This window comes from Rhipicephalus sanguineus, chromosome 4, assembly GCF_013339695.2.
Source record: "Rhipicephalus sanguineus isolate Rsan-2018 chromosome 4, BIME_Rsan_1.4, whole genome shotgun sequence".
Taxonomy (NCBI): Eukaryota; Metazoa; Arthropoda; class Arachnida; order Ixodida; family Ixodidae; genus Rhipicephalus; species Rhipicephalus sanguineus.
Genome location: NC_051179.1, coordinates 102,651,662 through 102,664,376, shown reverse-complemented (window position 1 = coordinate 102,664,376; position 12,715 = coordinate 102,651,662). Strand labels below are relative to the sequence as shown.

Sequence of the window (12,715 nt, the reverse complement as noted above, 5' to 3'; positions counted from 1 at the left end):
TGTACAGTCCCAAAGTAATGGACTCGGGTGTGATCGAAAGATTTCGCAAACAGAATTGTGGAGGATTATGAGCCATTTCAAGGTCTGCAGAGGCTCCTACACGCTCTAAACACAGTGCATCGGATTGTCATTGACGAGAAGACCGAGATGGCAACAGACAGCGGGTTGAGAATCTGAAGAATGGGTGCAGTTGACAGTGCTTCCACTGCTTGCCCGTGGATGGTGTGCAAAAAACACCAACAAAGCTGTGTTTTCGGCTTCGGAATCGCTTCCAGCATCTGCAGTTTCCGAAGGCATAGCCTTCGAGATCCGTTTCTGGCACCGCAGGGATTTTCGGTAATGTTGCTTGCTGGGAAAATTGCTTCACAATAGTGGATGTAAGAAACTAGCGACAAAAAAAAATTACCGACAATTACGATACTCCCTAATGTGAAATTTGAGCGCAGCTCTAGGCGGGTTTTCCGGGTTGCCAGGCGACGCAAATACCAACAGCATGAATTATGTGCATTTTCACGGAGGTCATATTCTCTTAAAATTACCAACCACTACGATAAGAAGGATTGTCATGTGATCTTCGAATCCCGCTTTATCTATTTTGAACGTTGCACAGTCAGTTATGATGGGGTGAAAAAGAAAGAATGAAAAGATCCCGGCCCATGCCACTATTGTGCAGGTGACAGTGAAAAGCGAAAGGTGGACACAGTGCGCAAACATACTTTAGCACCAGTCTTTTCGTCGAAAGGTTTCAACGTGCGCACCAGCTCTGCCGAGATGCGTGCAGGGCAGGGCCACCTGGTGGCACCGGAAGAAACGAAAATGCCATGTCACGTGATTGCATTCTGAAGTCCAATTGGCAGATGCGTGCAGAAGGTGTCCTTTTCACCCTTGCATCTTCCGCTGCGCTCGTTCGCTCTATTACGATGAGATACAATGAGGAAAGAGGCACGCTGACACTCAGTGTAGAAACGGGTGCTGAAGAGCAGCGCTCTAAAACAGTCAACCAGGCCCGGCCCGTAGCCAGGAGGGGGGGGGGGGGGGGGCTAGCACACCCCTCCCCCCAGTTTCGGTGAAGTATGTGTTTTTACCAAAAATAAATAATAAAAATAAGTGTTTTTCCCAAAAAGCCAAGGTTTTCAGCAAGTGCCCCCCCCCCCCTTCGAAAAAAATTCCTGGCTACGGGCCTGGAGTCTAACATAGAGTCCTGTTTAGTTACTCTTCACTTTCTTCATTTTTTGTCGCTGGTGTCTTTCATTCATGGATGTGTTCGCTGGGGGTTGGATTTTTGCATATGCGTGTGTACTATGACCGTTATGCGTTGAAGCTCGGTGCACCTAAAAAAAAAAAGCTTTCTTTTTTCTGCTCAGGCTTTGTGAAGTGCTAGGGAGTTAGACATGTAGCATCTCCTGTTGGCAAGTGACGGGACCCAATTGTCCTGGGTGTGGCCAAAGTTGAAGTAGGAAGTTTCTGAGTCGCTCACATGCCATTCATAGTCTCGAGCACAGCTGAATACCTTTAGTAGCTCCTGATTCATGCCATGAGCATTCTCCGTTCACAACAAAGCTTTGCGTCTTTACTAATTTGGCAGCCTTTTGTTTATTCTTTCTTTTTCCTGCATTGTACTGCACTGCAGGTATGATTTCATCTGTGTGGTGAATGACGCAAAAGCGTGTGTTCTTTTACCACTCCTCCTGTTGCCCCAAGTAGTCATCGAATTCGAAAAGCAATGTGTGTGCTTGTCACAGTGATCATATTGTTGCTGTTGTGAGATTATGGCCACATTACGTTTCTTGAGTAGTTTACCAACGCTGCCTTGCATGTTACACTTTTTTTCTTGAGAAATGTTGCCATCAGCCAACAGTCGCGGCACGTCAAAATCATCTACGGGGAAGCGTGTAGCAAAAGCGTGAGCCTACACACCTCGACGCTCCCTCTCATTCAGATGGATTAACTCTCTCCATCGTGTGAATGTTACTGAAAGTTTGCCTGTGGTGGTTGCTGTGCAATGCTTCTATCGTGCTGCACCTAACACTTCTGGAATAGGCACAATTCAGCCTGCTTTCCTGTGGAATGATTGCAAGAAAAAATGTGCAACTTCGCCCCAAGTATTAGGCAGAGACAACGGCAGTGTGCCCCCACACGTTGTCGTTTGCTGCCTGCCAAATGGTGTATGCACAATTTAAAGGAGGCGTTCATCGAGGAACACAACTTGCAAGTGCTCCAATTGCTTTCGCTCTACAAAAATATATTGGCATAGATTAAGTCAGAAGAGCACATTTTAGATGAATGGGACTGTTGACAACAGCAGCAAAAAAAAAAACTAGATTTGTCTTAACATTGACACGTTGGTCAAAAGCCTGTGATGCAGAGATGAGGTGTTTCATTACACTTGTAAAAGCATCTAATATCTTTAAGTGCTGTGACAGCATTTCATGTATCTTGTCTCTTTGTCTCCAAGTGCATTGTTAACAAAATGTTAAAAGCTATCGCAAAAGACAAAAGAGTGAATTGGTATGCTCATAACGTACACCAGTAACACTGTTTGTGAGCAAGCATTTTGCTCTGCGGGCAGCGGCTCATGCCATGTTTTCCCATTTAGGCCTTCCGCCTGACACAGCCGCATTGAGCGACTCTTTTTTTTGTGCGCAGCGACTTATTTATTGAATCATCGTCATTGGTCACGTGCACCCATCTCACTTGCATTTTGCTGCTGCTGCGCACATTCCAAAACGTGCAAGCGCCCTTGCGCTGCCCGCCTAGACGCACAGCGGTGGCCGAGATTCTTGCCACTCAAGAGTGCTGTCTCATTTGCGTCGTGTACTATCACTTTTTTTATGTTCCAGTGCAGTCGAGAACTGCCTCGCTCAGACTGAAGAGTTTGAGCATTGATTGCACATTTTCTGAGCAGCACCATCTGGTTCCACTGCCAGGTTCAAATGTGCTGAGAGTGCCCAAAGCGGACGCAATAGCCAAATGTACTGTGCTTGCCGTTGAGCTCGCCAGCTATCGGGAATCGTTAAGCCAAGGCGGTACTCGTGCCTCAGAGTGCAGTGTACGCTATGCATCGGGACCGAGGCAACGGGCTCGATCCTAATGTCTACCCCATTCGAAGAGGCCCTGCGGCAATAAGCAAAAATTGAGCATATCGGCACCTCGTCGCATTCAATTGCGAGGTGGCTACTGGGGCTACAGCATTTGCGTGGATAACTTAGCATTTCAGGTGTCGAGAAAGTAAGCCTCTTTTCATTTTAGCGCATTTGTAATTTTACGCATTAAAGCCTTTAGCCTCTAATGTCGAGCATCTTAAGTGAGCGCTAGTAACGACAGCTTTTGCGCACTTCTGAGTGTGGTCTACAAAAGCTCCCTAATTGGCCAGTCATCAGCTTATCAGGTACATCTTTTCGAGTGAGTTCACTGCAGCTTTCTTGTTGCAAATGTACTTGTTCTTGTTGTTCCTTCTCTCCTTTATGACCTTAGTTTTGTTGTGGCAGAACGATGCAGCATATCAACAACTGTGATGCTTGTCTTGAACTATCATACTGGTGTTAGTGACAGGCCCTTGGCACACCGTAGCGCATGTTGTATACTATGGTAGTGTACTTGATGCCACAAAGACCTAAGCCAATAGCATCCATAGTACAGACAGTGCAGTAGACTCTTGTCACAACCGAATCACTTTATTCAAAGTTTTTCATGCTTCCGACCACCATGCTTGCTTTTTAAACCAGATTAGTATACAAAGTGCTTCACTTAGTATTAAGTGCAGAAGAGCCGAAAAGTTCACACAAGACCACTCGGTACAGCGCAGATATCGACCATTTGCTTTTTTTTTTAATACATATTAAGCTAGGTAGGCAGGGAACTCTGCAAAGGTCGAACTGCTATGACAGCAGATAGACAAGGCAGCTAATTACTGTCATCAGCTGAATTTTGTCATCATTGCGTTGTCTCTGTTTTGCTTCACTGCACACTTTGTGAGTCCAGCTCGCTTGACGCAGTGTCTCATTTAGGGCTGTTTGTAATTGTGCCGCTTATTGTAATCTTTCGTTTCCTGCTCCTCTAAGCTTGTTATGACAAGAGTTCAATGTACGCTGACCTCTCTACATTTTTATACAAGTTCCAAGCATAACAGCGACCTAGCAATGCACATTCACTACGCACATTGCCCTGTAGGTTAGCATAATGCACATTTCTCCGTTTTTGTTTGCCGGCGATATATAGCGCGGAAAATAGCCATGGTGTCTATATTCTGTCTTACATTCATGCAGTTTGTTGTAGAACTGTTTGCCAGCCTGCGTTTCATTCCTAAACATTCGCTACCATATTTCAGACAAAGGTATTCAGTCAAGCATGAGGGATACGATAGAAGCTCAGAAAATTGTTCGGAGCGTCACTTTTATACGAAAAAATAAGGATCTTTTTGAACTAAGGAATTGACATGAACGGAAAACTGTATTTGCGCCATCGCTGCAAAAGTGTGACCCATTTGCAATTGCCAAAGGGTATGTAAGTAGGCAAACAGCTGTTAACCACTGGTGTTAACAGATAATCGCATTGGATTCGAATGCAAAAGGAAATCCATTTTGGTTGATTACACATGATCGTACCGATAAAACCGTTTCCTTTCTCGACAGTATTTAAATTCTGAAAGTGGCATCCATGTTGTATGGCACTCGCTACAGAATGTGGTGCACAGCTTGAACAAATTCCAGCAATGCAAATTGATTGATTGATTGATTGATTGATTCATTGATTGATTGATTGATTGATTGATTGATTGATTGATTGATTGATTGATTGATTGATTGATTGATTGATTGATTGGTTGAAATAACTTTAATGAGGTCCTGCGGGACGCGCCCTAGCGCGCACTGGGCGACTCCCACATTGGGACAGTCAGGCCAAGCCTGTCGGCCGCTTCGCGGGCCTGCTGGACAGCCCAAATGCTGGCAAAGAATAGGACAACTGTACGACGCAACCTTGCCCCTTTTTTTCTTTCTTGTGCAGTGCACTGTTCTCAAATGCACATAATTTCAGTTGTTTCCATAGTGACTCAACACTTATAACTCTGTTACACGCACACTTTCAACTGCTGTTGAACTGAACTGAGACTGGCGAACCCGAGGCAGGCCATCTGATAAGATAGTAGCTTCTATATGTCCTCCACCTGTGTGGTTCTTTGATGCAAATAATGAGCACTTCGGTGCCAGAAAAACGGCTCATGTGGTTGCATGATATACCGTATTTACTCGATTCTACCACGCCCTCGATTGTAACGCGCACCCCTTTTCCACGACCAAAAAAAGAAAAGTAATACATCGATTGTAACGCGCACCCATTTTTCGTGAGAGAAAGGAACAAAAAAGTCTGTAGGAGTCAAACTTCGCACATTCAGAAGAACAAGTATTTGGGTTTTAAAGAACTAAAGTTTCAAAAAAGTAAACCACAAAGTCAAAAAGCGGGCCTTGCTGCTAAAACTGTCACCATTACGGCGGCGATACGAGTCGCGTAATGGATAAGTCCTCGTCGCTGTCGGGCAACTCCTTGTCGCTGTCAACGCTCTTCGATTTCTGGAAACCGCCCTGCTTTGGACCACTGAAACCTTTTCATGAAGCTTTGCTGTAAAAAATCTTTTGCTTCTGTTTGCGCCAGTCTCGCACGCATGTTTCGGGAACTCCGAACGACCGCGATGTGGCCCGATTTCCGTCCGTCTCTGCACATGTAATAACTATTCTTTTAAATGCGGCATCGTGGTGCACTCGTTGAGTATTTGGAGTCGGCACTTCCATGCCGTCCATGCGAACGCAGAACGGGATGACAATCTCCTCGGCACACGTACGAACTGAAACAATGATGGCAGAAATGGCCAAGACGCGTAGGAGGCGGCCATTTTGAAATGGCGATGGCAATATGATAACCAAGTTTCTTTTTTTTTTTCGGTACTCGATTCTAACGCGCATGCGATTTTTGGACTTGTTTTACCGGAAAAAAGGTGCGCGTTAGATTCGACTAAATACGGTACTGACTGAAGTTTGGGGAGACGATTTAGGGTGGGGACCTTGCGCATATGTAAACAAGAAAACCAGAGGGCAGTCTTCAAGTCTTCTAAAACTTAATAAAAGCAACTCTTGCTAAAAACATGCTTACTTTAATATTAGTTGCTGTCAGAAAAATAACTTAGGAAGCTTTCTTAGTCATTTACAGATGCTTCTAAGTGATTCTCACATGGCCACATAGTTTAACCTAGCTGAGCTCTGCAGGTGCTACGTAACTCCAAATAAACTGCTTCTCTGTTGAACTGCAGTTTCAGTGTTGACTGCTGTTCAAATCAACAGCAGCTGAAAGTGTCCGTGTTACAGAGATGTGTCATCTTTCGGCAGAAATTAAGTTAACCACTATGTCACTTCAGCCTGACCTAATGCTTTGCTTAGGTTACACCCAAAACTTTAGAAGCTTGCACAAATTTTAAGTGATTCATTCCCTGAATGCTAGCTTTGTGATGGTGTCATGAAACGCACAATGTGTCTATCAAACTCTGCTGTGCATGGTGTTGATTGACTAAAGGCCTGCACCCTGCAGTAGGTCTACGTTAGTGTGCAAACGTTGAGTCTTAAGTAAGCCCCTCCTGACATCACAGGTAGTCTTTCCAATCTCGCCTACACTCATGGCAAAGTCGTCTGACGTCCGGGCTAACTTAGCACAGAGTGTAGCTCAGACCCGTGCGCTGCTGGGCAAGAGTTATTTTGTTGCATCACTTGTTCAACACCCCCAGCTCGAGATGCTGGGGGTGTTCTACTGCGTGTACGCTTTGACCGCCAACAGGCGGGGGCACGATGCAGAAGCGCTTATAAAGCTTCGAATCAAGCATTGCACCAGCTGCATGGAAGAGTCCCAGCAGCTGTTGAAAACGAAAGACTTGCTGCCAACGATCCGCAGCCCCCTAAACGAATGAACTGCAATGCTGAGACGATGCCCTTCGCAAGGGTACGGCATCGGGACACGTATCTTCAGCCTCTCCAGAGACATTGCACATCTTCGTCGCACATTTTTGTAGCAGATATGCACACGCAGCGTGTCTTGATTTCAGTCGAACGCACAGGCCTCTTCTTTGTTCACGCTGCCAGAAGACTGAGAAATCAAAGCGAGGGGCACCACCACTGTCCCCGCCCGCACGCGTCGCTAGTCCGTAAGAGAGCACTCGCATCTTCTACATTTGGTACGGTTCTTGCACTCCGCCTAGCAGGGCCGGTGGCCCGCTTGCAGTTCGCAGAGGAGGTGTCTGTTGTCTGGCAGCTTTGTGGTCTTTCAGTCAGTCAGTTGGTCGTCACCGTCGTCTACGAAGCATTTCCCGTTCCCAGTCTTCCCCGGGGTTTCTTAGGAGCGCGCCAATGTGATGTGGCTTTTTCTTTCCGAGCATCGTCTCGTCTTTTATTCGTAGGTTGTCGATTATTTATTGCATTCCTGTACACACAGTTGAGAACCTGGTGACTGCAGCTTCACGCGCCATGTGCGATGCTGAGGGCACCTCACTCTCTCTCATACCTTTGAGACTCGGATCGTTTCACATTAGATTATACATACTATATATATATATATAAATATATACATACAAAATGTGTATATACATATGATGAAGTGTGAGTTTGCGGCTTCCAGTTTGACAAAAAGCCGTGGCGACGTGCCACCGCGACTTTTATCGTTGTACTATTGAGATTAGCGTTCGACAAAAAACGTAGAGTGAGCTGCAGTGGCAAAAGGGTTTTATATCCATGTGTCTGTGTGTTTTGTGGCTTGTTCCTTATATATATATACAAATATATAACAAATGTTGTAAGAGAGCTTAATTCATCTGGAAGCACAAAAAAAAAGTATATGTCATGCGTGACTGTGTGAATTGCGTGGTGTGGGCTTAGGTGCGACTGATCTGACGCACACCTCTGTGTTTCCTAATTGAAGGCCAAGCACAAAATGTGTGCAAGACGAATGAACTGCTGTTGTTTTAGAGCATTTTTTTTTGTCTGTCTGGTTTTTTTTTTAAATAAAGCCTTACAAAGGAATTCACTGCTGCTTGTTTTGCATTACTCGATGTTGCCGGGGGTCCGTACATTTAATTAGTATTTATTTTGCACTGCCGACCCGACTATCGTGCCCTAGGCAGGTGTGAAGATACTTAAATTTAAGGTACACAGAATAACAAAATAAACACCAAAAGGCGAAGTGAAAGCAACAGCAGACCCACAAAAGAATGCAACCTGCAACATTATGGCAAACCTGCGTCAGTGACGACAAACCCGCAACATTACCCTGTAGTGCCTGCTTACCAGTGCTTTGCTGATGAATTTCGGAAGTTTGCAAAGTACTCTGCGTATTCCTATGCCAGAAAGGCTTAGGTCTGTTGTTTCATAGGCCTGACATAACGTGTGCAACTGTGCTCACCAACACCTTTCTGTGACATTGGAGAGAAAGCTATGGGGGTGGAGCGCCTGCAGAGATGCCTGTGTAGCATTTTCCCATATGTAGAAGTAATAAACAGGAGAACAACGTGAATTCAACACTGATTCACTTTCTCTTGCTTTGCTGCAGCAATGATATTGTTTATACGGTATGATTATGCCTTCTTTCCTTCAGCTTAAACTGACAGATGAGACTACAAGGCTTTTCTTTTTGTGCGTATGGTTAATTTTGTGTGTGTTTGCTGTGTTGTCCAAGTTTACAGAGATCATGTGGCTGGACCGGACCCTGCATAGAAATAGAAAATGAAGTGGAATTCTATTCTTAAAATGACGGAGAAGTTATCCTAGGAGACCTTGCCAGGATATCTGTACAGCACAGGAATAAAAAAGAAATAAGAGAAAGATGATGACAGGAGCAAGCACTGTGTGGTACTTGGGATTTTGCACAGCCTTTTGTGATGTCTAAAATTGAAAGGCAAAAAGTTTTTATTGGTACGTTAGCCGTTTACCAGTCATTTTCGCAATATTCGTGAATATGAATTAAGTAGGTCCGGCTGTTATGCAAGTCTGTCATTAATGGCAATAGTTGAATTGTGACAACCGCAAGACTAGATGCATGGGCTGGCAGCTAGTTGAGGACAATAAGTTCAAAATTTCGTTTTAGTCATCACTGAACCTGCAAGATCTGTTGAATTCTTTGCCATCGATGATGCCGTTGCTCCTGATGGAGGCATGTATGTCTGTGACACACAGGGATAGCACAAGCAGGATGTGTTTCGTATCCAAGCGTTGGTGCGCAAGGTGCACGAGAGAGGGGAACACTCACGCTGCCATCATTGACGTAGCCAAAGGGAAGGGGGGTGCAACCCCCCCCCCCCCCCCTCCGTTTATATATTTCGCGCTGTACCCCCCAAAAAAAGCAACTTCCACTTTTTCTTTCACCGTACAACTTAAAACTAGCCGGCAGCCACCGCGGCGCTACTTCTCGCAGACAAGTGAACGAGTTCTTTGCACTTCTTTCGAATTTGACGAAGGAAGGGATAAGCACTACACACCAAACGCAAAGAATAAGAGGTCCGTTTGGGTATTTGGGATGACCTGCCGTTTTCCTAACCATATTCTGCTGCGACGCGCCTTTTTTCGAAAATTGTCAGCTTCCGGTCTGACGTGACAGGAATGACAGCTTTCCTGCGCGCCCTGTGCGCTCAGTTTCGGTTTCATTGAATATCGGTGATTGTTACCTGAAATTAGGTGCGTTTTTTGTAATTAAAAAAAAAAGGGGGGGGGGGGCATGTCATCCAACTCTTACATATAAACAACGACCCTAAAGTTAATAATTAAAAAGGTAATTAACAAATTCTTGCTAACTACTCATTTAAATGTAACTATAGGTGCGGCAAAATTTTTCCACCTCGGCGTAGACTTCGTTTGCGAAGACTACAGGGCCTGACCTGTCAGAGCACTTTTATAAAAAATCTGTACTGTCAAAAAAAAAATGCCCCGTATATATATATATATATATATATATATATATATATATATATATATATGTGTGTGTGTGTGTGTGTATGTATGTATGTGTGTGTGTGTGTGTGTGTATGTATGTGTTTGTGTGCGTGTGTGATGTGTCTGTGTCTTTTTATTGTACCTTTCGAGTATTGAGCTGCGTTACAGCCGATATCGCGGCAGCTCTCGCGTTTTCGGTTTCGTTATAAAAAGAATGTCACTGAAATGAAGCGCGGCCAACCAAAGTTCGTATTTAGTTCGCTATAAGCGATAATTCGCTATATCAGTGTTAACAAGGTTCAACTGTAAAATGACTCCTGTTGGCTGCTTCACATCTACTAGCTAATTAAGGGCAAACAGGTTGCCGTATCAACTCGTCACCTAGCTAAGAACAACTTAGAAGCAACCAGGTTAGTCTTCAGAATCGTCCAGTTTCGGTGTTTCAAGGCTTGCGCGACTTAGTGCTTAGTGCAAGCTTTGCCTTTTTTTTTTCGTTCGCCTAATACGAACACAGGCATTGTTCCAGCAAGACACATGGAATCATCTGTGCTTTTGCATCTCTGATTGATCAATGCATGGACAACTACAGAAAAGGTAATCGCTTGATTCTCCAGCTGGTACGACTCATAGCCTTTTCTCATTGCACAGAGCTGGTGGCCACACATGCAAACGAATGCAACAGAAAGAAAGAGTTCAACTTTATCACAGAAAACACTTCCAACACAGCCACACACACACACTCAAAAACGCACAAATGGGGAATGGTTAAATATTACTCATGTTAAACATTACAAACATGTAAACATCACAAGCTCATGTTTAGACTTATGGTCTGTGCAGAGGAATTCATACTGGAAGAGAGATGTGCAGTAGTAAACTATGCTGACGTCGATACAATTTCGAACTCTTTGCTCTGATCATAAAACAAAAACGCAAAAATTCCTAGCATCAGCAAGTAATGAAATGCATGGCTCTCTGATTTAGCCATGCATTTGAAAACGATGCATTGCCTCTTAGACACCTTTGAGGAACTTCCTTTGCACTTCACCTCATCGCACCTCACTCTAAGACAAAATCGAGTATTTGGGGAGTATTTCTGCCACACAACAATAATCGTCATCTGGCTTGCTCGCGTTTCCTTTCTTGAAAACCCAGCTCTCGTCACTTTCCTGTCAAGAATGCTATGTCACGCTGATAACGCGCGCGCCGTTCGTGACCGGGAAGTGCCGCGACCGCGGTGATAACGCGAGGAAAGCACGCGAGGTGGATGACGATTGTTGTTGTGTGGCAGAAACACTCCCAAAATACTCGATTTTGTCTTAGAGTGCTTATGCCGAATATCAAAATGCATGCGGCTTTAAAAAAAAGTGCGGCAGCAGCCCGTAACCTAGCCCCCCCACCCCTGTAATTTTGGGAAAGTACGTGTTTTTACCAAAAATAAATAATAAAAATAGGTGTTTTTCTCAAATAGTCGAGGTTTTCAAGAAGTGCCCCCCCCCCCTCACACCCGAAAAAAATTCCTGGCTACCGGCCTGTGCGGCAGGCAAACTTATTCATCGGATTATTTGCTTAATATAGTCTGAACAATCTCTTGAAATCACACTCATGGAACCTGCCGACGACGTTCTCGTACGCGGGAAAATGATTGGCATCTTCACGCACCAACGTGCAGGCGACCAAAACGACCAAAACACATACACCGTCAACTCCTGCGCAGAGTCCCTGCAAGGATCACCTTTGCCGGAATCATCGTCGCTCTCGGGAATGAAACCGAAACCGAAAGTTGCATAGTTCAGGATCTCGCCGCTTGACGTCCTTCGTTTCCTTTTCGCTATGCTATTCTCGCGCGCGCGAAGGAGAATCTTGCACGGTTGTTGCAGTTTGTCATTGTAGGGTGGGTTGGTATAACCCCAATGACTACTGTATGGGCTGTTTAAAGGCGTATTTCGCAGTTATATTCATGAGCTCTGCGTTCACGGGGCCAGTGTCTTCGTTCCGCGCACCCTTGGAATGGCTGCACGCAGGTGTTGTGGATGGATGCCTTGAACTCGAGTGCTGCCTCGGTGTCGACTGAAGTTAGTGAAACGTGTTGGTGACCCGCGCTCTGCGCCTTGCATGCTTGCCACTATTTGGTCAGTTTTGCCGAACCCTCTTGCCTGCAACGAAGCTGCACTTTTAGCTAGTCGCTGAGGAAGGATTACTCTGAAGCACCTGTGTAATCGAACGTCAAACTACAATCGGGGGTGAGGAGTCTCTGCGTCTGCGCTGCTCGACGGTGAAAAAAAGAAAAGCAGGGTGAAGTTCAGGGATAATTGGTTGACGCGGTAGTGGATAGTGCTGGCCGCGCCGTAACTATCATTGTTTACTAATCATCGGTATGCAGATGACATGGTAGATTTGGCTAGCAGATACTTTAGCATGTGAAACGCTCAATTGTCAAAACAAATTATGGCAACAGCTTTAACAAAGCTTTAACGCTAATGCCGAAAAAAAATTGCACACTGATATTGGCATTCGGTTCATGGCACATGAGCAATCCTGCTAGGAAAGTCACTTGTTGGATTAAGAGGCCAGTAGCTATGTTATTACGAGCCGAGCACAATTACATCGAACGACTTGGGAATCTTATATCCCACACAAGTTGATAGTTGTACCCAATATACCCTGAAGGTCGCGATAACTACAAAAATAAAGCTAGTATATATGGACAGAGCCCACCAGACACGATTGCTTTACAATCTTGGTTGCTTTACAAGTGG

The 12,715-nt window shown here is 44.9% G+C and overlaps 1 protein-coding gene across 1 annotated transcript in view; it reads left to right on the top strand.

The window, feature by feature from the left end:
- LOC119390488 (3 beta-hydroxysteroid dehydrogenase type 7) overlaps positions 1-12,715 on the top strand; it is a 442,541-nt gene that overhangs the window by 164,879 nt on the left and 264,947 nt on the right. The gene's annotated exons all lie outside the window — the stretch shown is intronic.